Source organism: Python bivittatus, unplaced genomic scaffold (genome assembly GCF_059951505.1).
Source record: "Python bivittatus isolate LINGU-HERP-01145 unplaced genomic scaffold, Pbiv_v1 ctg000480_np1212, whole genome shotgun sequence".
NCBI lineage: Eukaryota > Metazoa > Chordata > Lepidosauria > Squamata > Pythonidae > Python > Python bivittatus.
Genome location: NW_028277075.1, coordinates 88,545,254 through 88,566,824, shown reverse-complemented (window position 1 = coordinate 88,566,824; position 21,571 = coordinate 88,545,254). Strand labels below are relative to the sequence as shown.

At 37.1% G+C, this 21,571-nt stretch overlaps 1 protein-coding gene across 4 annotated transcripts in view; it reads left to right on the top strand.

The window, feature by feature from the left end:
- Positions 1 to 21,571, top strand: part of NCKAP5 (NCK associated protein 5) — a 680,918-nt gene that overhangs the window by 313,547 nt on the left and 345,800 nt on the right. The window lies entirely within an intron of this gene.

Here is a 21,571-nt window from a genome sequence, read left to right as displayed (position 1 = left end):
AATTCTGTAATCAAAAGGAAAAGAGAAAAACCTTTCAATGTATTCCTATAGTGTTCCAAGTGAACATTGTTGATTTCTTTTGAACAATTAGTCACTAGGAAGAATTTTGGAATCGCTGATGCTCAGGATCAAGAAACTATTTCTGGCTAGGTACTGCTATTAAAATATTTATGTTCCAATCATGAACCTAAATCAGTCTTCCAGTCTCTGACTCTTAGTTCAAATCTTTTGCATGCCATAGGAACAGCAGTTCTAAGGCTGATGAGAACGAAATATTTATCTGCAACACTGCCTTTTTCATCCATAAGGTTGGAATCAGAACAGAGCATTTATGATTTGTTTTCCTTGAAAACCTTGCTACTTAAAAGTCAATTTATAGTCTACTTAATTTCCCTTCTAATGCTTTTATGTGTTTAGATTTCTGCCTCCTGCTGGCTATCTCAGTTTTTTGTTTTAAATTCTAGATTGTACTTTGCAGTATTACCATGGGCTTGTATTTATTTTTTGTTTGCTAGGTAGCAGTAATATGCATGGTGCTTATTAGAAGTTAGTGCTCTTGTGTAATTTAGTACTTCAGCCGAAGTTTCAGTTGAAAGCTGCCCTCTTATTTGCAAAATCCTGATTAAGGGTTTTCTACCCCAGAACATAACCCTGTGATTGAAATAACTTTTAGGTTCTACTTGGACAGATTATCCTGGAGAAAATCTGTGTGGTTGTGAAGAGTTGACATTGACTTGTTGGCACATAATCAAGTTTCTAATTCCACTTTCCCAACTTTGGGGCCCTCCATATGGGCAGATTCTAGTTCTTAGAATTAACCAGTCAGCATGACTGTTGGTAAGAATTCTGGGAGTTGAAGTTCACACATCTGGAGGTTGTTCAAACTGGGAAAGGCTGCCCTTTTTTCTGAAGACATCCATCATTGTCAAGGCTTCATACTGGATTTAGAGACTACACTCTTCTTGCTTTGCATTCACCGGACTCAAGATGGTTAAATAAGTGGATTATTGCAGAGAATTAGGAAGCCATACACACAAGAAGTTCCCCTTCTTGTAGTTCACCCAGGATTCCTTTTTAATATATTTATGAGTCCTAAGGGGTGAATCCTAGATCTCTTCCTATCTTTTTGAGTCAAAGGCCATATGGCTACTCATTTCCCAGCCTTGAAATGTTCTGCTGTCTAGCCCTTATTTGTAAAATAAATAACAATGAAGCATAATATGTTGTAGCAGCCAAAAGTTGCATGTGCAAATGGATAAGGAGCAAATTTTCTTTTTTTACATATCCACATTTTTCATATCCATGGCTGCTTCCTGGGAATTTGCTTTCCTTCAGAGGAAAAAACCTGTCAATAATTTAGTATCACAACACGACTGGGAGATGTATGTCTGCTGCCCTGAAAACAGCGCTACACATTTTAGCTTGATTTACTGTTGTTGCAACTATTCTGAAGTCTGCACCATCCTTTGCATGTAGAATGAAGGTGTAATTCAGCACAGCCCTTGTAGATCAAGATAGTCTTTGAAAGAGTGAACAGCTGTCCAGAAAATACTAACACCCTTCCTGTGGCTGTTCTTCATTTCACTCAAAGTATGACCTACAGGGCTTCAGTGAGTAGTGGTTTCTTTGCTTTAGGAGCTCACACTGGTTAACGGTTGGTGACATGATATGCTGTGTAGGTTTATGTTCCTTGCAGCTAAAGCAAGTTATTTGTGTTTCAAAATCAGTTGGAGAAAATATTTTCCTCTGATCAATGATAAGGGGAAAAAGTGATTCGTAGTACACATTAAAGGAAGCAGACCAAACCATGTTATTTATTGCAAGTAGTGTTTTAAAAGAAGCATTAAAGTGTGCTTGGGTAGTTCTAAATATGCTGGATTAGATGCAGATTTAAGTCATATTTTTGGCCACTGCAATCCATGGAATCAGTAACATTCCACCATACAAAATATATAATGCCTGATCCCTGGTAAAATAGCCATGACTCTATGCCATTCATGGTAAGTAATATGGCATCCAGGAGTTCTTGTGCCTTGATCTATAGTGCTTGTTGCTAAGAATGACTGTGCTTGGTGATACATTCCCATTTAAACCCTTTTGAGGGCTACTGACAATATACAATGCTGAAAATAACTTAGTACTATTATTCTTCTCCCATATATGTGGATTTATGAAGAAGTTTGTAATTCCACATAATCTCCCAGGCAAGGGTGTTATATTTTATATACTGGGATGCTGAGCATATACTTTGCATCCAGCAGCTTTCAAGTTCAATCCAGGCATAATTAGATAGGGCTACAGAAGATTCTTCTTTATAGGTTACTGGATTAGATGGAGCAGACATCTGATTTTGTATAAAGAAGCCTCCTGTGTTCCATTTTCTGTTAAGTTGTTATAGTTATTAACAAAATTATCTCTTTTTTATCAGAATCTAAAATAATTCAAGGTACAGTAGATAGAAATGCACAAGGTGTTTATTGGACATTATCTAGAGTCAACTGTTTTACACCTGTAGTACCTATGAAAGAGGTGGGCATATATGAAAAAAACCCAGAGCCATGAAGCCACATATTTTATTGGCTACAACACAGAGATTTGGTATGGTATGAAGTAGATTATTCTTTATTGGACCATGTTCTGGAAAACAGAATGAAAGAGTCTTGTATATATGTTTAAATGAACTGGAGGTGCATTCTCTAACCTTCCTCATTACCTGGGTTTATGATTTGCATGTCAGCCATCCTCAGGACAGAGTGGATGCCTTAAAGCTATATCTAAAGTCCTTTCCATGGATCCTCTAATTTGGAGAATAGGAACCATTCATTTTATCCCTGGAAATGGAACTAGGCCGGGATCTCAAGTATCCATACAGAGATTGAGATGAGAATGATGAGGGTAACCCCAATTTTAGTAGACTACAGATTTAACCCTTCATTATAATATTTTTATGGCTTTAGCTTTTTTTTTTTTTTAACAGAATCAGTGCCCAATGTTATGTGTGTTTTATTCAGGAATCTTGGAACAAATTTGTGTTTGTTCATTTTTTGCTGTTTCTGTTTAATGATTTCTTCATATTTAACATAACTATTCCCTGTTTGACAGTTGTTTTCATTTCAGATGGAGAGATAGCTCACTTATAATAAGTTTAGTACATGTTTTTAAACAAGCAAGTTTCCTAAATGTTATTGAAAATACTATTCAGGGAGACAAGTACATTTGATTGTTGCCTCCTCCTCCAGTAATCAGTTTAATTTCCAAGTTAATTTAAGATAAATTATAACCCCTTTTGTATCATATAAAAGAAAATATGTCCATTTCTTAATGATACTGGTTCTCCTTTTCTGCCAGAAGAGGGAGCCGTATACATTTATAATAGTTCCCATTACTAAAGTTCAATTCAAGTAAAATATTAGTCAAGTTGAGCTGATTTTCTTCCTGTGGTGGTGAGAAAACTTTTTGAGTTTTCTGGATGTCTGACTGAAAATGCAATAAAGCTGCAGCAATCCTTACCTGTGGAAGTAATTCCAGTTTACATGGAGAATAGAAAATTAAGCTCTGGAAGGTATTTACCACACTTGCCAATACCACAATTTCTTTAAAAGTGCTGAATTTGATATGTATCAGTGCCAAAACATGGGATAATCTGTCTGCGATTTAACATTGCAAGATGGAGGCAAATAGATTTGGAGAAACTTCAAGGAGTGTGCTTATGCTCCACTAAATTCAGGTCAACCTTTGCACCCATCTTCTGAAACTTATTAAATTAGCAAATGCACCCAAACACACATTATTATTGTTTTAATGTGGGTCAAATAAGGTTAGTAAGATCTAGTGATAGTAAAATATAGTATTTCCAAAAGTGCAGCATGCAAAGTTTAAAAAAAAAAATAGCCCTGGGGTTATTTGACATTTACACATTAGATAACCCATGCAGAAGATGATCAAGGAAAAGTTGAGGGGAGTTGCATACCATCCATTGGGTATATTTTATATCAGAGAAGCTGTTCCCTCTAGTGTGGAACAAATCCCATTTTATGGCTAGGAACAGATTATGGTGCCTTGGGCAATTCTTCAGTAGCTAATAGATATGAAGCACATCGACACTAATAATACTGAATTGTGGCTACTTTAATTTTAAAAGGTTAAGCTCAGCAATTCAGAGCCCTCTCAATTCCCCAGAGGCAATAATATGTGTTGGAGTTAGGTATAGTGATGAACCAAAAAGAAATGCTTTTTGTTGTCAGTGTTGAGCAAAAAAAGAGTAAATTTGGAGACCTACTTTCGTAGGATACATAGGAAGAGATCTGTCACTGAAAGCAAGTTGGCTAAAAAATCTATAGTAATTAAGAACAAAATTGTTGCATGGTGAGAAAAAGACAGGCATCATGGAAAAAGTTTCCATACCAGTTGTATGAAAAGTAGTTATTTCTGTTCTTGGGTAAGGACCAGTATATATAAATTATATGGGTTATTTTCTATTTTACCAAATTATATATCATTTAGTTAGATTACTTTGGAGTTATACTAAGTTATTTAATTAAAGGCCTATTTAAATTTAGGAATATTTCATCTTTTATTTCCTTAGAACCATGGGACGCTCAGGGAGCTGAATAACCCTCATTCATTTAACTGTTCCTATTCATTTCTTGTTCTATAACAGTCTTGTATATTCCGGTCAACCCTCAGCTGATGTATAAGAATTTGTGACCCAGTGTCCTTCTGTAATGTATACAAATGCCCATAGTTTCTCATTTATTCAAGAAGTACATTGATAGTATAATACAGGTTGTAGATTCTCAACAATGCCACTTAAGAAAAACTTGAGCTCTTTACTGTATTAATTACATTGATACATGACACAGAAATAATTCATGTTGTAAAGATGCCCAATGTTTTCTTGTAAACTGAAACAAATTAAGCTGATGGACCAGAATTTATTTCAGAAGGAAGGAAGGAAGGAAGGAAGGAAGGAAGGAAGGAAGGAAGGAAGGAAGGAAGGAAGGAAGGAAGGAAGGAAGGAAGGAAGGAAGGAAGGAAGGAAGGAAGGGTTAAACAGCCTTTATTCATGGCTATAAATGTGCCCATAGACCATTCTTTTATCTCTCCGACTAATTTTGTTAAGATTATTTCAATTAAAAACAAAAAGGTGCTACATTACAAAGCACAGCTTTCTGGAATAAATTTTCTTTTCAAGAATGCCAGTGGAATTTATCCTCATAGGCATTCTGAAAATAAAAATCATAGTTGGCAGCAAGCTAGTACTTTATTAGAGATTTATTTTCAGTGTCAGAGCACAGACAAAAGAAAAATGGATTGCAAATGGTCAAATGGACAATGGTGCAGGAGAAGTGAAAGTGGAGGAAGAATTCAGCATTCTTCTCCCACCTGCTAAATCTTCTGCAGATGCCTTTCCATCTGGTCCTCTGTTAGCTTTGCAAAACAAGGATGAACTGAAGAATCCTGTGCTGGGCTTGTAATAATTTGTAGGCATGAACTGCTCGCATATTTGTATGTATAAAACAAGCAACAGCTTCAGGAGCAGGTTTTTAGAGCAGAAAAGCAATGGTAGTAAGACAGTGAATTAGGGGTGTCCAACCTTTCTTGAATTTGGAGCCACACTTAATATTGAATTGCATACCAGATCCAGTTCAGGAAGTGGATGGCAATAGCTCAAATACTAAATTTTACTTAGATGCTATTAATGTAAGCACACTCCATATATTTAATAATTTTCTCTTTCTCTCACAGTTAAAATTACAATTTTCTGAAACCTTTTAAGTGGATTTTGAGATGCAGTCACTCATGCTAGGGAGAGGCTCAAGGCAGATTTTTTTTTCTTTGTTTCTTTTTAAAGAAGATCTTTCTTTAATTTTAGAAAAAAATCACATGTAACACAATCTCTAAGACTGCAAACCTTTGTGAGTTTACTCAAAACTATAATCTATTGAAACAGGAAATCAGGGCATTTGGAAATTATCCAATCATTCTGATGACCATCTGAATGAGAAAGTGGGATTTAAGCTATTGAAGGAAGCCATTTTCTGATGATTATTTTTTAATATATCCTTATCTCTGTGGAATGACAAATCAGATGGCACAGGAAATTATCCTTTCAAAGTAAATGCAAAATTTGGACAATGCCAGCTTTGAACTTCTGGTAAAAAGAAGTTGAGTATGTTAAATAATTAATTTCTTTTTGAATGCACTGGGTTGTATCCAAACTCAGTAATTAAAAGATGTGGTTCACACATTGTACTAAACTATGATTTCCTTAAGCATCATTTGTTGAATAAATCAAATGGCATAATGTGGTAAGCCAAACAGACCACTTTATGGTTCCCATTATGGTTGAATCCAACCTTAGAGCAGACCAAAGGAAAAAAATGGAACATTGCCAATTTCTAAAAAAAAAAAACTTATTTAATTAACTTTTGGAAAATTACTTAATGATGGAACTGAAGGGTTCTGGTGTTGGTTTGTCATAATAGTAACCTTTATGTTATCCTCTTGGGACTGAGCTAAGGAAGATGCCCTAGTCATATTTTGTAAGCTAGCTTGGATGCTTACTTAACTTTCCACCTGAATGAAAGCGATGGAAAGAACACATACCTCGGCCCCATCTTTTTGTTTCACTGTACATGCATATTTTAATAAATAGTTTTGAAAAATTGCAGGTTGTATGGATGTAACAGTGTTTTCTGAGTTAAGACACAAATTTACTGTAGTGACCACAGTGAACCTAGTTCATGGGTGGGCAGCCTGTGATCTCTGAGGGCCCAGTTGGCTATCATTTTGAGATGAGAAATACATGAAAATTGTAGCGTAAGTCTAAAAATATCAGTTCAAGAACAAGGATTCTGCCTCCCCCCACTCCCAATTCAGTCTTATCCACTTGTGTGATATGGCGCCACCTACTTTATGGCTTTCAGTCTCTCCCAAATGAAAAAGTTGCCTTCCTCTCTTGTGGTCAAACTATACACATGATACAAGATTAGAAAAACAAACAAACCCAAAGCTAATTTCTTTCCTTCTTGTGTTTCATTTTTTTTTAATGTTAAGGTTTTTTAAAAACTGCCCAGAGGACTTATTCTTAATGGGGTAAATGCAGATGTTATCAACAGGCAAATAATAATGTAATAATGTAATAAATATTTTGCTGGTAATGTCAAGAATGTCACATTCTGGGGTGATGAACAAAGAGAAAATATAGGATAAAAATAAAGTCAAGTATATTAAATATATGGCAAGAATCTTTGAACAGTGTCATCCCACCTGGTGGATAACTGAATTAGGTGAAGAATAAAAGAAGAACAAATTTATGTACACCTCAAAGCATATATCTTCTTCATATACACATGCCATTTATATCCATAGCTCAACCCTTAGGGAGGATCAAGTGTTGTTTTTGTGGCACTCGTGTAACATACAGTCTTCTCTTTCCCATACCATATGAAAGACAAGCAACCAACTATCTGGGAGCAAAAGCAGTTCTAATAAAATGTATTCAGTTTAGCTGCATTTGATGAAGAACTCTTGGAAGTAGAGTTTCCTCTCTTAATGGTTTCTATTCCTGAAAGGAAGACAGCATGATTCTGTGGAACAACAGTCATTGTGGGTTAATGTGATAGTGCAAGTAAGTTATGGGTAAAATAAATTTAGTTAAGAAGGCGGTTGTAGTTTCAGTTAGAATAGCACTATTGCTTTATTAATGACTTGGTAAATAGTGTTATCTTGTACTGATGATGATGATGATGATGACAATGACATACCATCAAGACATTGTTGGCTGTTAGCAACAACATAGAACGTTTTTCTCCATGACTATCTGTCCCTAACCTGGTCCTTCAGCTCTTCCAACAGTGCGCTTATCACCACTGTAACTAAATCTATCTACTTTGCTATTGGTCATCCTCTTCTCTTTCCTTCTACCTTTCTCAGCATTAGAGCATTCTCCAGAGAGCTATGTCTTTATATAATGTGTCCAAAGTGGGATAATTTGAACCTGATCATTTGTGCCTTGAGTGAGAACTCATTTGATTTGTTTGATGATCCATTTGTTTGTTTTCTTGGCTGTCTGCAGTATTCTCAGGAGTCTTCTCCATCACCAAGGTTCAAAAGCATCAATACTCTTCCTACCTTGTTTCTTCAGAGTTCCAACTTCACTTCCATACCGTGTCACAGGGAATTCCATGGCTTGCATGATTCTGATCTTTGTAGGTATAGACACATCACAGCATGTGAATATTTTTTTCAAGGTCTTCATGGCTGCTCTACCAAGTGATAGTCTACTTTGTATTTCTTGACTGCTTATTCCTTTATTGTTGATGGTTGAGCCTAAAAGGCAGAAGCTATCCACCACTGCAATATCTACATTGTCAATTTACTTAACTGTTATTCTGTGTGACATTGACTATAATAATGAAGACTGAGAAAAATAAGAGTATGATGGTAGAAAAGTCAATCCCTTTTTTACCTGTTCAATGTATTATTGGCATCTGGAAAGTTTTTCATAGTAGAAGCATCCAATTCTGTTAAAAATTCATGTGAAAGACAGTTTTTTCCCCCCTTAAATAATGCCTACTCTATAGTATAAGTTGAATTCATTTTGCTAGAAAATGAAGCACTCTTCCCCAGAAAATAAAAAAGTAGCTCAATAGATTATCATTTCTGTAAGTGCTTTTGACCATTAGAGTCTTTTTCTCTATCACCCCTTTACTTTAAAGCATTTTAAAAAGAATACAGGGAGCTACTGTATTTTGTTCTAATGACAAAAGGACAAAGACAAATAATGTAAAAAAAAAAAAGCCATTGCATTTCTTCATCTACTCTATTCAACCAAAGCTTTATCTCTAAACTTACTGGTATGATTAGAGCATTGGTTTTACTTATCTTTGTACTTATGGCCTTAATTCTAATGGTTGCCCAGTTGTTATACTTTACACATTGTGAATCTTAGAGCTGAAGTAGGTGCAGCTGCAAATATAAGAATTATTTATTTGAATTACATTCTGGTTTCTTGTAAGCACTCAGGGTAGCTAACACAATTTTAAAAAACAAGATGAAAAGTTAGAATATACAGTTAAAATGACGAAGTATTAAACCCATTTAAGTGTTATATTTCCTGTAGTCCTAGTGCAGAAGGGCTTCTTTGTGTAATAAAGATAATTGGCCAGTATAAGCATATTTTAAAATTGTGTTATATTTAGATTGCTTTACAGCCTTTTCATATCTCGGGTTCCCATATATCGGAACTTGGTTAATTCTCATCAGCAGGGGTTGAGAAGTCCTGCTGGAAAGCTACCATTTGTTCTTGGCTGAACACCTACCTGTTGTTTTCTCCTCTGGACTCTGGGATAGGAGTCTTTGCTACACAGCCATTTTTTAAAATCTTTGTCTGTGGAGAAGGAGGGAGGGCTGTGGTGTGACGGGGATGCTTAGGGGAGCTGCAGGACCTGAGAGCAACCACAACAATCTCCCAGAACAGGAACCAGTCACCATCACAGTAGGAGACATCCAACAGCAGGTCAAGAACATGAAGAGCTGGACAACACCTGGCCCGGACATGATCCACACCTACTAGTTAAAGAAACTAACAGCAGTGCATGAATGCCTAGCAGCACAGATGAACCAGCTGCTAATAGCAGGCTCCAACCCAGACTGGCTGACACAAAGAAGGACGGCACTGATTATGAAAGACCCCCACAAGGGACAGCACCGTCCAACTACCGGCCAATAACCTGCCTCCCCACAACGTGGAAAGTCCTATTGGCACCATAGTTGCCAAGCTACAGAACCAGATGGGCCAGTATATAAGCACAGCTCCGAAGGGCATTGGGAGCAACACCAGAGGCTCAAAACACCAGCTGCTCATAGATAGATAGGCACAGAAGACAGCAACATCCAAGTATCACCAAAGGATAAGACAGGTCCTGAAGAGCCAAGATCCATGCCATCAATATATACATCCTTCCAGTCATCGGAAACCCTGCCGGTATAGTGAGCTGGCCAAAGGAGGACATGGAGGATGCCGATGTGAAGACCTGGAAGCTTCTCACAATGTACAGAGGTTTCCATCCCAAGTCCAACACCCAGAGACTGTGCACCAGCCAGAAAGAGGGTGAGCATAGTCTAGTGTGTGTCAAAGCCACTATCCTGGATAAAACCCAGAGCATCCAGGAGTACATCAGTAAGATGGCACCCAAAGATGAGCTACTGAGAGAATGCCTGAGGCAGCAGCAAACATGGGAGGAAGTTCAAGCAGAAGAAGTGCCATGGCAAAACAAGCCCCTACATGGAATGTACCATTGACAGCTGAGGTGGCTGACACTGGGAAATCCTGCCAGTGGCTGGAAAGGGCTGGACTAAAAGACAGCACTGAGGTACTGATCATAGCAGCACAAGAACAGGCACTAAGCACCAAATCCATAGAAGCAGGGATCTACCACACTAGACAGGACCCAAGGTGCAGACTGTGCAGAGAGGCCTCAGAGACAGTCAAACACATAGTGGCAGAGTGTAAGATGCAGGCAGGAACAGCATATACTGAACGGCACAACCAAGTATCTGGCATTGTGTACAGGGACATCTGCACAGTGTATGGGCTAGACCCTCCCAAGTCCAGATGGGAGATTCCATAGAAGGTTGTGGGGAATAACAGGGCTAAGATCCTGTGGGACTTCCAGATCCAGATGGACAGGCAGGTACTGGCCAATCAAACAGACATTGTGGTAGTAGACAAGGACCAGAAGACAGTGGTGGTGATAGATATAGCAGTGCCTAGTGACAGCAACATCAGGAAGAAGGAGTAGGATAAGCTGGAGAAGTACCAGGACCTGAAGGAGGAAATAGAGAGGATGAGGAAAGTAAAGGCTAAAGTGGTCCCGGGGTGATAGGAGCACCTGTGGCTGTGACTCCTAAGCTGGGGGAGTGGCTCCAAGAGATCCCAGGAACAACATCAGAGTGTTAGGTGCTAGGAACAGCTAAGATACTGCACAGAACCGTCAAACTCCCAGGCCTCTGGTAGAGGACCTGAGATTGAGGAAGACACATACCACCCATAGGGATGAGGATGGATAGATAGATAGATAGATAGATAGATAGATAGATAGATAGATAGATAGATAGATGAATACAAGGTTGCAGTAGAAGAGAATAACTGACATTTGGTATGTCTGTCTACAGTAGTGTATTTGATGTTCTATTGTGATTGGCATCTCCAGATACTACTTTAATTGAAATCAGAAATGCTGTTTGTGTATAGACTTGAAAATGTATACAGAGAGATTAAAGAAAATGCTCTGAAGTCTCTTGTTTAATCCCAAAGAAAATAATCTGTTCCCTATTCATTTAAGCCAATTTTGAATTTGACATAGTACAAGAATAAAATAGTCATCTGTATAGCCATCCCAGTAGGTATATATTCATCCATTTCCCCCCTGATATTGCAGAGGACTAGAGACAATTCCAAAGCTAGTAGATAATTTTGATGGTTCCTACTGAAACACAGCATGGTCTGCACAGAAGAGCTGTTCCTTAGAGAGGTATCCGGATGGCTGATAGCACTAGTACAACCTCAAAAGAATGACATCTTATAAAGATGGGTAATCCATTCCTAGTTTATTAGGTATTTATTGGTGTTAGATGTCACTGAAACCTTTTTTAAAGCTTCTGCCAAATCATGTGGCTTATTTTATTAATCTTAGAGCTATTTGGTATAGTTTTCCAACTTGTATTTGTTTTCTGCTCCTGGCACAGTGATTACATTGATTGATCTTCCAGTGACCAGTAAAAAATGGGTCTGTTTTTGAACAAGGTTGTAGTCTTGATGGTCTGGAAAGCTGCTCATTACTATTGTTACAATCAGTGAATTTACATCCATAATTTTTTTTTAAAAAAATCTCTTTTTCTAGGCTTGCACTTATGCTTTTTCAATGGACATTAATTTCCAGTTGTGTTTTGGAATAGAACAAATTTAATTCATTCTAAGTGTTCCAATCCACATATTTCTCCAAACCTATTAGGAAGATTATTAATACCAGAAGAAACAGACAAACAATATGGTGTCTTGTCCAAAGCACTTTATTGTTGCTGCAAAGACAGCCACCTTGATATTCTGCTTTCTTGTAATACAGGAATGTTTTATGCCATGCTAATTGTTCCTGTTTGCTTTGCATTCTCCTCCTTCTCTCACCTCATGGCTTTCCTCATAAACAGTGACAAGCTGTTGCAGTTTGTGATACCCTTGGCTTTCTATTTTTCTTTCTTTCTTTTTTTTTAGCGGAAAAGTTAGGTTCTTCTGTAGAGTGCTTTGAGTTGTATACCTTAATTTGCTGTCACACTTTTATTATTATGACTATTTGATTGTTATTAATGAAAAAAAGAAAATAGAAGGAAGCAGGTAGAACATGAATGAGCATTGTGGCCAACCTTTTGGGAAGAAGGGGTGTCCATTAAATGTGAAGATTCTTCCCTGTATGGATGTATGTATTTTCTTTCCTTTCCTGGATGATGACTGTGGGCACTTTAAAACCAGCCTCCTAAGGGACTTCATTCTTGTGGCCAATCTTAGAAACTGTTGAGACATATCTATTTTCTAGAGTAAGCAGCAGCCACTGCCTCCAGTTGCTCTGCTAGCAAGAATCCATGTTGCAGGAAAGGGATTGTTCTGCTGCAGCTGTCTGAGCTCAGTAAAACAGTCTTTCCCGTATCTTCTCTCCCTTCTTTTCGCAGCTACTGCCCCAGCACACTGGACACCTGTCTGATTTTCTCCGCCAGCCAGCCTTTCTTCCTTGACTAACTGCACCATCTTCTGTAACATACAGAAGCATAGCTATCTTTCAGCATAAGCAGAACTACTGTCTGGATTGCTTACCCAAACAATGGACAAATCCATAATTTTGTGGTGCTGTCCAGATTAAAATTTTGTTTGTTGTATCCAGAGTCTGCTAAACCAAGAACCATTAAATCTAGGGTTCACATCTCTTTATTCACTTTATAAGTCTTGAAGGAAGAATTATGTTGAGCACCCACTCCCCCCCCCCTTTTTTTTCTTTTATAATCTGTTAAATGCCTAAAATAGCTCCATCCTCAGAGAGTCAGTTTGGTGTAGGGATGAAGATGCTGGCCTAGAAATCAAGAGACAGGGAGTTCTAGGCCTTCCTTACTCATGAAAGCTGACTGGGTGACTTGGGCCTGTCACTCTCTCTCTGCCTAACCCACCTCACAGGGTTGTTATTGTGAGGAAAAATAGGCAGGAGTATTAGGTATGTTTGCCACCTTGAGTTATATATAAAAGGTGAGATAAAAATCTAATCATCATCAAAATGATAATGATTGTCTTCATCATTATCTGTATCTAAAGACAGAGAGTCTATGCAAGATTTATCTAAGGGGGCACCATACCAGTTTGTGCCCTTTTCAGAATTCACTGAATGAGTCTGTCTGCTGATGGAACAGGTCTGCTAGTTGAATTGGCTGCCTGATTCCCTCATTTTCTGCAACATGGGGCCACAGATCTTCTTTATTGGAGGATTCTTCAAAGCAGATTTGAGGGGCTTCAAAAAGAGAAGACCAAGATCCATAGCTGTTGCAAATGGCAAAGACAGTAGTTTGTGGTTTAATCAAGTAAACAATAAAAACAGGAAAAATAAAAATTGCTTCAGATTTTAGGTTTGATTCAGTTTTGTATTTTGTGCCAGTAGTTGACTTCTGATGCAGGAAGATATATTCTTAAAATGTTTGTTTCAAATGTATAGTTGCTGTAGAACAATACAGTATCAATTTATTGCACTGTTTAATGATACTTTATTATTAATAGTTATATGCTACTTCAGATTCCATAAGTATCCATCACAAATGTAAAGCAATATCCATTCATATATATCCTGTTCTCTTTTCTTTAGTCAGCATAATCAAATGTTTATATTATATGCCCTCTGACATAGAGACAGATAAGAGCCTGTTCTGCCCCACTGCACTCCTGGTATATGTTTGATGCATCCTGTTGCTTATAATGCAGCAGAGAAGTATTATGAAAGTTAACAGAAGAAGAACTATTGGTGCACGAGACCTATGAACTATAGTGTATTAAGTATTGTAGTCAATCATTGATGGGAAAAAAGAGCAATCGTGAATAACTGTGAAAGATTGTAGCCGAGGAGTCAAGAGCAGGTAATGTAAAAGAGAATCAATAAAATTTGAGCAGGATTTCTTGAAACTAGGCCTGTAGACCCCTATAGGAGCTGGTTCTATTAAGCGGCTGATTCTTAGTAGAAGCTACTCCATATTGTGCATGCACTTATGAATGAATTTATGATTGTTCAAGGACTTTCTGTTTTTGACTGAATATATCAGGATGAGACCAGGCCTTGTGGAATCATAATTAGTTTGATAAAATAGCAAAGCTTGCTAGGATCTAATAACAGAGAATACCTACTATAACTTGATCAAGGCAGAGATTATTTATTTTGCTATTGATTTAAGCTTATCTTTCATATTTGTGAATATTATTATATTTTTCATATAAATTATCTCTGGCCTAACATCTTTTTCAGGTTTTATTTCATCTCAAAAACTTTTCATTATGTTTAATTTAGCAAAATTAGATTTCTTTAATTAATGCCTCTAAAAGCTATTAGAAGCTCAATTACATTTGCAAATTCATTTTTGAGTAGCTTTGTGGTTTTAAGATAAAAAAATTAATTATTTGAGTATGTGAGCATTTTTGCTCATTAAAATGGTCCTTTTAATTTTTTTGCATAGTTTTATATGTATGCACATATAGCATACAACTTTAAGTATAGAATTAATTAGGCTAGAAAGTCAGTTTGCATTTTGGCCTCTTGCATTACAAATGAATAAATGGGAAATGTTTTGTAATCATAAAATGTGTTTCAAAATTACATACCTTCATTTACTGGTGAAAATATCCTAGATAATTTAAAAATCAGCAAATAAAGGATTAATGCTGCTGTTTCTGCTGCTGACTAGATACAATGATTAGTACAGTATAATACAGTGATAGAGAACCTATGACATGTGTGTCAAAGGTGACACACCACAACATTTTGGGTGACATGCCAACGTTCACCAATTCCTGATAACTATTTTTCCTGTTTGAGTTACCAAAGAAACTGAGTTTGTTTTACTTGTATTTCATTTTTGTAATTATTTGACATTTCTTTATATAATACACAGCACCAAACATGATTGGACTGTATTTTTTTTTAAATAAATGAATATGTAAATAATTGTTTCTCCTTTATTCAGGGGGTGGGGGTGACATGCCAGCAGAGTCAAGTTAGGCATTTTCTGAATTTTTGACACGCCAAGACCAAAAGGTTCTCCATCACTGGTATATATGTAGTAGATTATATACATGGCACTAGTGCTTTTAGGTTTAGAGGCCAGAGTCTCCACACAAGATTGTAAAAGACAATCCACCGAATAGCTTCTGTTTATTAGTCTGTGGAAGATGACAAGCAGTTTTAGTAGTACTCCAGTTTTATTGGCCCCAGTTGCTTGTTTCACATAATTAAACCACTATTTGGCAATGATGCTTTTTCATTCTTCAAGTTTTGGCAGGATTGCACAGCTGGAGAAAGCAAGAGGAAAGCTAAATGCTTGTCATTTTTTATTATTCTAAATTTTGTTTTTGCCTTTTGCGTATATAGTAATTTCATGTGTAATTGTCTTATAAATTTCTAACTATAGATTAATCCTCCACTTAGAGGGAAGAAAAAGAGCTGCTTGACAGCAGTCATTCTGTTGCATAACTGCAATTAAAACTGTGCCACATTACTGGGTAAATAAAGCCAAACAAGTTGAATAAAGCCAGTGTCCTGCCACTTGGTGGCAATTTTGAGCTACTGTGTAATAAAAGCTGATACTGGCAAGAGTAACAGTACTTCTAATTCACTTACTTGGGTTTAAAAGAGCAGCACCACTGGCTAAAAGTATTAGTCATAAAATCCACTGCCCATTGTTGCTAAAATATATCTAGCTAGGATCTCATGATTTCTTTCTTGGCATCCTTTATAGACAAATGGAAATAATATACACAGAATTTGTTATTGCTCACTGTTGAACAGATTTATTTTCTAATGACACAAACTGTTAGAATAATCTGGAAATTAGTTAGAACTGAAACAGAAAATATAAAACATTGCTTTGATTTACAGATGGAAAATAATTAAAGTTGAGAGAAGGAACAAAAGCAAACCTTTTAAAAATGGCATCTAGTAATGTAGAACATCTTTGCCATCAATCAGTTTAGCAGAATTACAATTTGAAATAATCAGACAATAAGCATTTTTCAGTTAAGATTCTTTGAGGGATGGGGAAAACATCTTGTTTATCTAGGTTCAAAAATTCAGAAAGCAAGTTGTTATGAAGAACCCCCAACGTAGATTAAAAAAAAGGAGCAAGGAATAGACAGTGGTCTGAGAAAGACCAACTCAAAGGAAAGGTGAGTAGAGTGTGAACATTTTGGAAATGGTCAAAGAGACTGGAAGAAAATTTGATAGCTAGCCACGATAATTGACAGTGCTCTGAATGGGAAGTAGAAACATGGAATTGAAATGGGGAGATTCAGGGAGTGGGCAGGATGTCCAAATCCATATAAAGTGCATGCAACTGGCAAGAGGAAGCCAAGGGATATAGGACAGTTACATCTGGAACAATGTTGCTATGCAGATGTCCCTAGCAGGGAATCAGCAATCAGGAAGTTCAGTGCTAGGGATAAATATCATATAGAACATAATTCTCTATTCAAATTTTAATTTCAGGCTTTTAAATATATAAAGCTTCTGATATAATGATTTAGCATGTGCTTGAAACATCAGTCACTACAAATAACTTTTGCAAATTGGTACATTGTTAAATGATACTTGTAGTGTCTATTGTTTCTGGGAATTTGAGGGAAGACAGTGTCAGAGGACTGCTGAAATATAAATATGAAGTTTTAGAAGAATAATATCTTTCCAGTAATTGTTGGTTTTTAAATTCTCATTTTTTAACCTTCATTTAATTATATGTAGTAAAATGCATTTTAAAAAGAGCTTATTCCACCTTCTCAAGGAACTTAATTTTTATAATATATTTGCTATTGCTTTGGGCTTCTTAAATGGAATCTATCATATGTATGGGAAAAATGAAAAAGATAAATGTCACCTTTAGCAGTTCACTTTGAAACAGTAGTATGCGACAGAGCCATATTAATTAAGGTGTCTGAATTCAGAGATCATATTTGTCTAATATAATAAAATGCTCTAACTGTAAGCAGTTTCATCCTCTCTTTCTCTTCCTGTTCCTTTCACCTTGAGTGATAGTTGTTCCTGCTATCAAAATCTACTATCAGGAGAGTTGCAATATGCTGCTGGGTTATTTGTCAATGCCTGGGTTTATTTTTGTAAAGAGGTATTGATTGCAGGATAATAAATATTTAGTTTAACAGGACTTGATCAGGAGCAAAGGGCTATCTGAAATTAGATTAATTTAAATTGTGTACTGAGAGACACAACTCAAAATTCTCCAGTTGTGAAAGACATGTTGCTAGAAATGCTTGGTGATAGGGAAGGCATCCTGACGCCTTGAGATATTATAGTTTCTTGAGTCTCACAATCCATTACTTTTGCTGGGTTTGCTGATATTGATGGGAGTCAAATTCCAAAACACCCAGAAGACAACAAATTATTCTGAAACTTTGTTTAGGATATACAGGTTGTACCAAAAGTAGGGCAATTGCAATATATTTTATTAAATTTTATAATTGATATTTTTTCAGAGAAAATGTTACTGTACTGAGAAATGTTCAAAGGTCATGTGTCAAACAAGTAAGGAAATATTTAGAAGAAAATGCTTATTTTGTTACACATTTTATTGCACATAAGAGTCATACCAATGTTCTTGTGGAAATCATAAAGATTAATGCTGGAAAGGGGGGTAGCAGACTTATGAATAAACACCTGCAAAGCTAACAGAGACCAAATTGTCTGATCTCTCAGTTTTTACATCTATATCTTTCTATTTGGAAGAGATGTTTGGAAGAGATTTTTTGCTACTCTTTGTTCCACATGTCAGTAGAGTAAAATTTCATCTCTTGAACTGTAAATTTTATCACTTTTTCATTTGTAAAATCTCCTAATATTTGGTGTCTGATATGCACCGTTTCCAGATTTGCATAGTTGTTAATGTAAATTGCCTTAAGAACCTTTTTTAAAATGCAAATTACCGTGCTTCTGTTCTTTGATCCATCCATTTCCAAAGTGCTGTATTTACGGTGACTTTCTCTACTAATGTAACCTTTTAAAAAAAGGTTTGATTTATATTCAACTTTCAGTACTGTACCTTTTTTTCAATTTTTTTTTTCCTGCAGGTCCTCTAAAAATCAGGGAGAGAAGGAAGCCAACTAGATTTGGTTTAATGTTAATGTATGTGCCACTTGGAAGTCCACTGAAAGCAAAATGCACAGATTTGCTCTCAGTAGGACCCACAGGAATGTGTTTTATATCTCTACCCTTTGATATTATGTACGTATACATTTCTTGAATGGATGGTGTAATATAGGTTAGTTATTAATTGACTTTATTGTATCTGTTTCCTTTACACTTACATTACATTAAGAGAGACGATAAAGTTCTTTGTCTCTTAAGTATTCTTTAAATATGCCATATGTGTGCATTTGATGGTTTTTGCATGATCTATCCCTTTATATCAGCTACTGACACTCTTTGCATACTTAGGTGAAAAATTTCTGCCAAAAGCGGAATTGCTAGTGCATGCTATAATGTTTTAAGACCACTCTTGAACAAAGGTTTAAATCAGATGCCTTTAAAATAAAACGATCCTGCTTGCTATCTTTTTATGGTGCATCCCCAAGGTGTCGGTAAGGATGATCAGTGCTGGTTTCCTAGCAGTATCTTGCCAGGGGCCAAAGTAAGCAGAACTGAATACTGTGCTCTTGTTCATGTGCTCAGAGTTATGCCTCCAAAGCAAAACTTCTTAGTTAAACCTGGGGTGTGTATGTGTGTGTGTGTGATACTTTTTGCATAATTTGATATACAAAGATAAAGATAAAGAATTGGAAATTAGCCTAAATGATGGGAGATGTGCATGCAAAACGGAGAGAGAGAGAGAGAGAGAGAGAGAGAGATCCTATTCAGAAGGCTTCTCCTGAGACCAAACCTCAGTAAAATAAAACTTAACCTCACTACAAAAAAAGAAAATAGGCTGTGTTGGGTTTGCTGTTGTGAAGTATCTTTCAGAGACATCTGTTCTAAGCTTTCTAGAAAACACTAGATGATTTGGGCATGGCGCTTGGGGCTTCTGTTTTTCAAGTGATACAGAAAACAGAATTTTCATGGAAAATATGCAGGCAAAAACCCTCCACAATTGCTTTCTTTTTACCTGATTGTTTCTACTTCCCAAACTATAAGAACCTTGGGTATTACAAGAAATTATATGTGGGGGATATATTTGTAGTGGAAGATTGGTGGATATGAAAGTTTTAAGAGTAACCACCTATAAATGCCAAGTCTACCCTGCAAATGACCCTTGTCAGTTTACAATAATCCGCAATCAACCATTTAGGAAGTCCGTTCCGTGACTCTGGGCGTATCCCGAGTTGGTCATAACCTGAAGGAAATTTCCCCATAGGGTTCAATGTAAATCTGGTTAATCCGTTTCGCCCTCTGAATTTGGTCGCACCCCGAAGCAAATTTTCCCATAAGGTTCAATGTAATTACCGTTAATCCGTTCTGGCGTCTGCGGACCACGCGTCAGGGGCGGGAAAACGGCCGGGTGCAGCGCGGTGCGGCGCGAAAACAGCCGGGCGCGGCGCGAAAACGGCCGGGCGCGGCACGGCGCGAAAACGGCTGGGTGCAGCGCGGTGCGGCGCGAAAATGGCCGGGCACGGTGTGGCGCGGCAACAGCTGGGCACCGCGCGGCGCGAAAACGGCCGGGTGCTGCGCGGCGTGGCGGGAAAATGGCCGGGCATCGCGCCGCGCGGCAGAAAAATGGCTGCGGACCACGTGTCAGGGGCGGAAAAATGGCCACGGACCACATGTCAGGGGCGGAAAAATGACCGTACCCCAAGGCGGAGTTCGCACATCGAGGTAAATTTTTGCAGCCGGAGCGGGTCGTAACCCGAAAAGTTCGTTAGTAGAGGCGTTTGTATCCTGAGGTACCACTGTATGTCAATTCTGCTTAACATGCTTTTCTATCCTAACCATAGTAAGCAAGCTTCAACACTGCTTTAAATGGATTTAGGTTTTGCAGAATTCTGATGGTGTGAAGTACTGCACATTTCTATATTCAAACCTTTCTGAAAGTATCATTTTCAGCATTTGCAGAATTATGAGATAGTAACAATACATTTTAATTGGCTAATTTAATTCGGTCACTAAATTTCTTTTATGGAAATGTATTTCCCATTTTAAACATTCACACTTCCAAATATTTATGTGAGATTTGCTTCACGTAAGTCCTATCTTCTCTGTATAATTCTCCATAGTTTACAACGTGAATAGGTATTTCATTTAATCTCTTATAACCTGCCTCTAAAGACATCTGCTTATATATCATTGTCTTTAAGATCTCTTTCTGGCTCATATTTTTGGTCTCTTGGTTACTGCTATTATAAATTTATTATCCAATAAGATTTATAATGGTGTGGCTTGTACAAATAATGGCTTAATACCAAGAAAGCTTTGTTATTCTGTAATAAAATTATATGCAAAAGATTTGAAACAGTACTGTGGGTATTTCATAAAATATAAGATAGTAACATCAGATATATTTGAAACTGTTGGCAGTCCACAAACAGTGCAGTGTGTGTGTGTGTGTGTGTGTATATCTCTATATACGTGTGTATGTCTGTGTATATATGTGTGTGTACACACACACACACACACACACACACGGCCCTTGTCCATCATGAAAAGATTAGAGCTTTAGGGGAAAATATTACATAAACACACCATATATATCTTCTAAAGCTCTAACCTTTTCATGATGGACAAGGGCTCATGGTTCCTACTGTTGGAGAAATGGAAGATCTTGTATTTCTCAGTGGAGAAAGAAAACCCTGTTCCTGCATAGCTTTATCTATCTGTGAACTCTGATGAAAATGCTTTTCATCACAGTGAAGCAGTTAATAAAATGCATGTAAAAATAAATATTATTCTTCCCTCCCTGTTCTCCTCTGGGTTTGTTTTCTTTGCCAACGTTGTTCTTTTTATCTTGTGCTGTTTTTGTGTTTTTTGTATTGTTCTTTGTTTTTAAACGTTTTAACAATTGTAAATCTCCCAGAGTCGCTGGGAATTGGGAGGCACATAAATTTAATGAATTATTGTTGGTTGCACAGTGAGCCAGATGCTTAGACTGGATTTGGCATTTTTATCCACCTATTGAGTTCTTCCCAAGGACCTGGGATAGGCAGATGTTGTTTGATGGTGTTAAAGGTATTGTCGCAGGGTGTAAGCTGTTCCAAATAAAGCTGCCTTTTGCAGTTGATTGATGGTGATTTTGTCAATGCTGATGGTGGTGCTCCAGATGTTTTAGATTGCACCCAAGG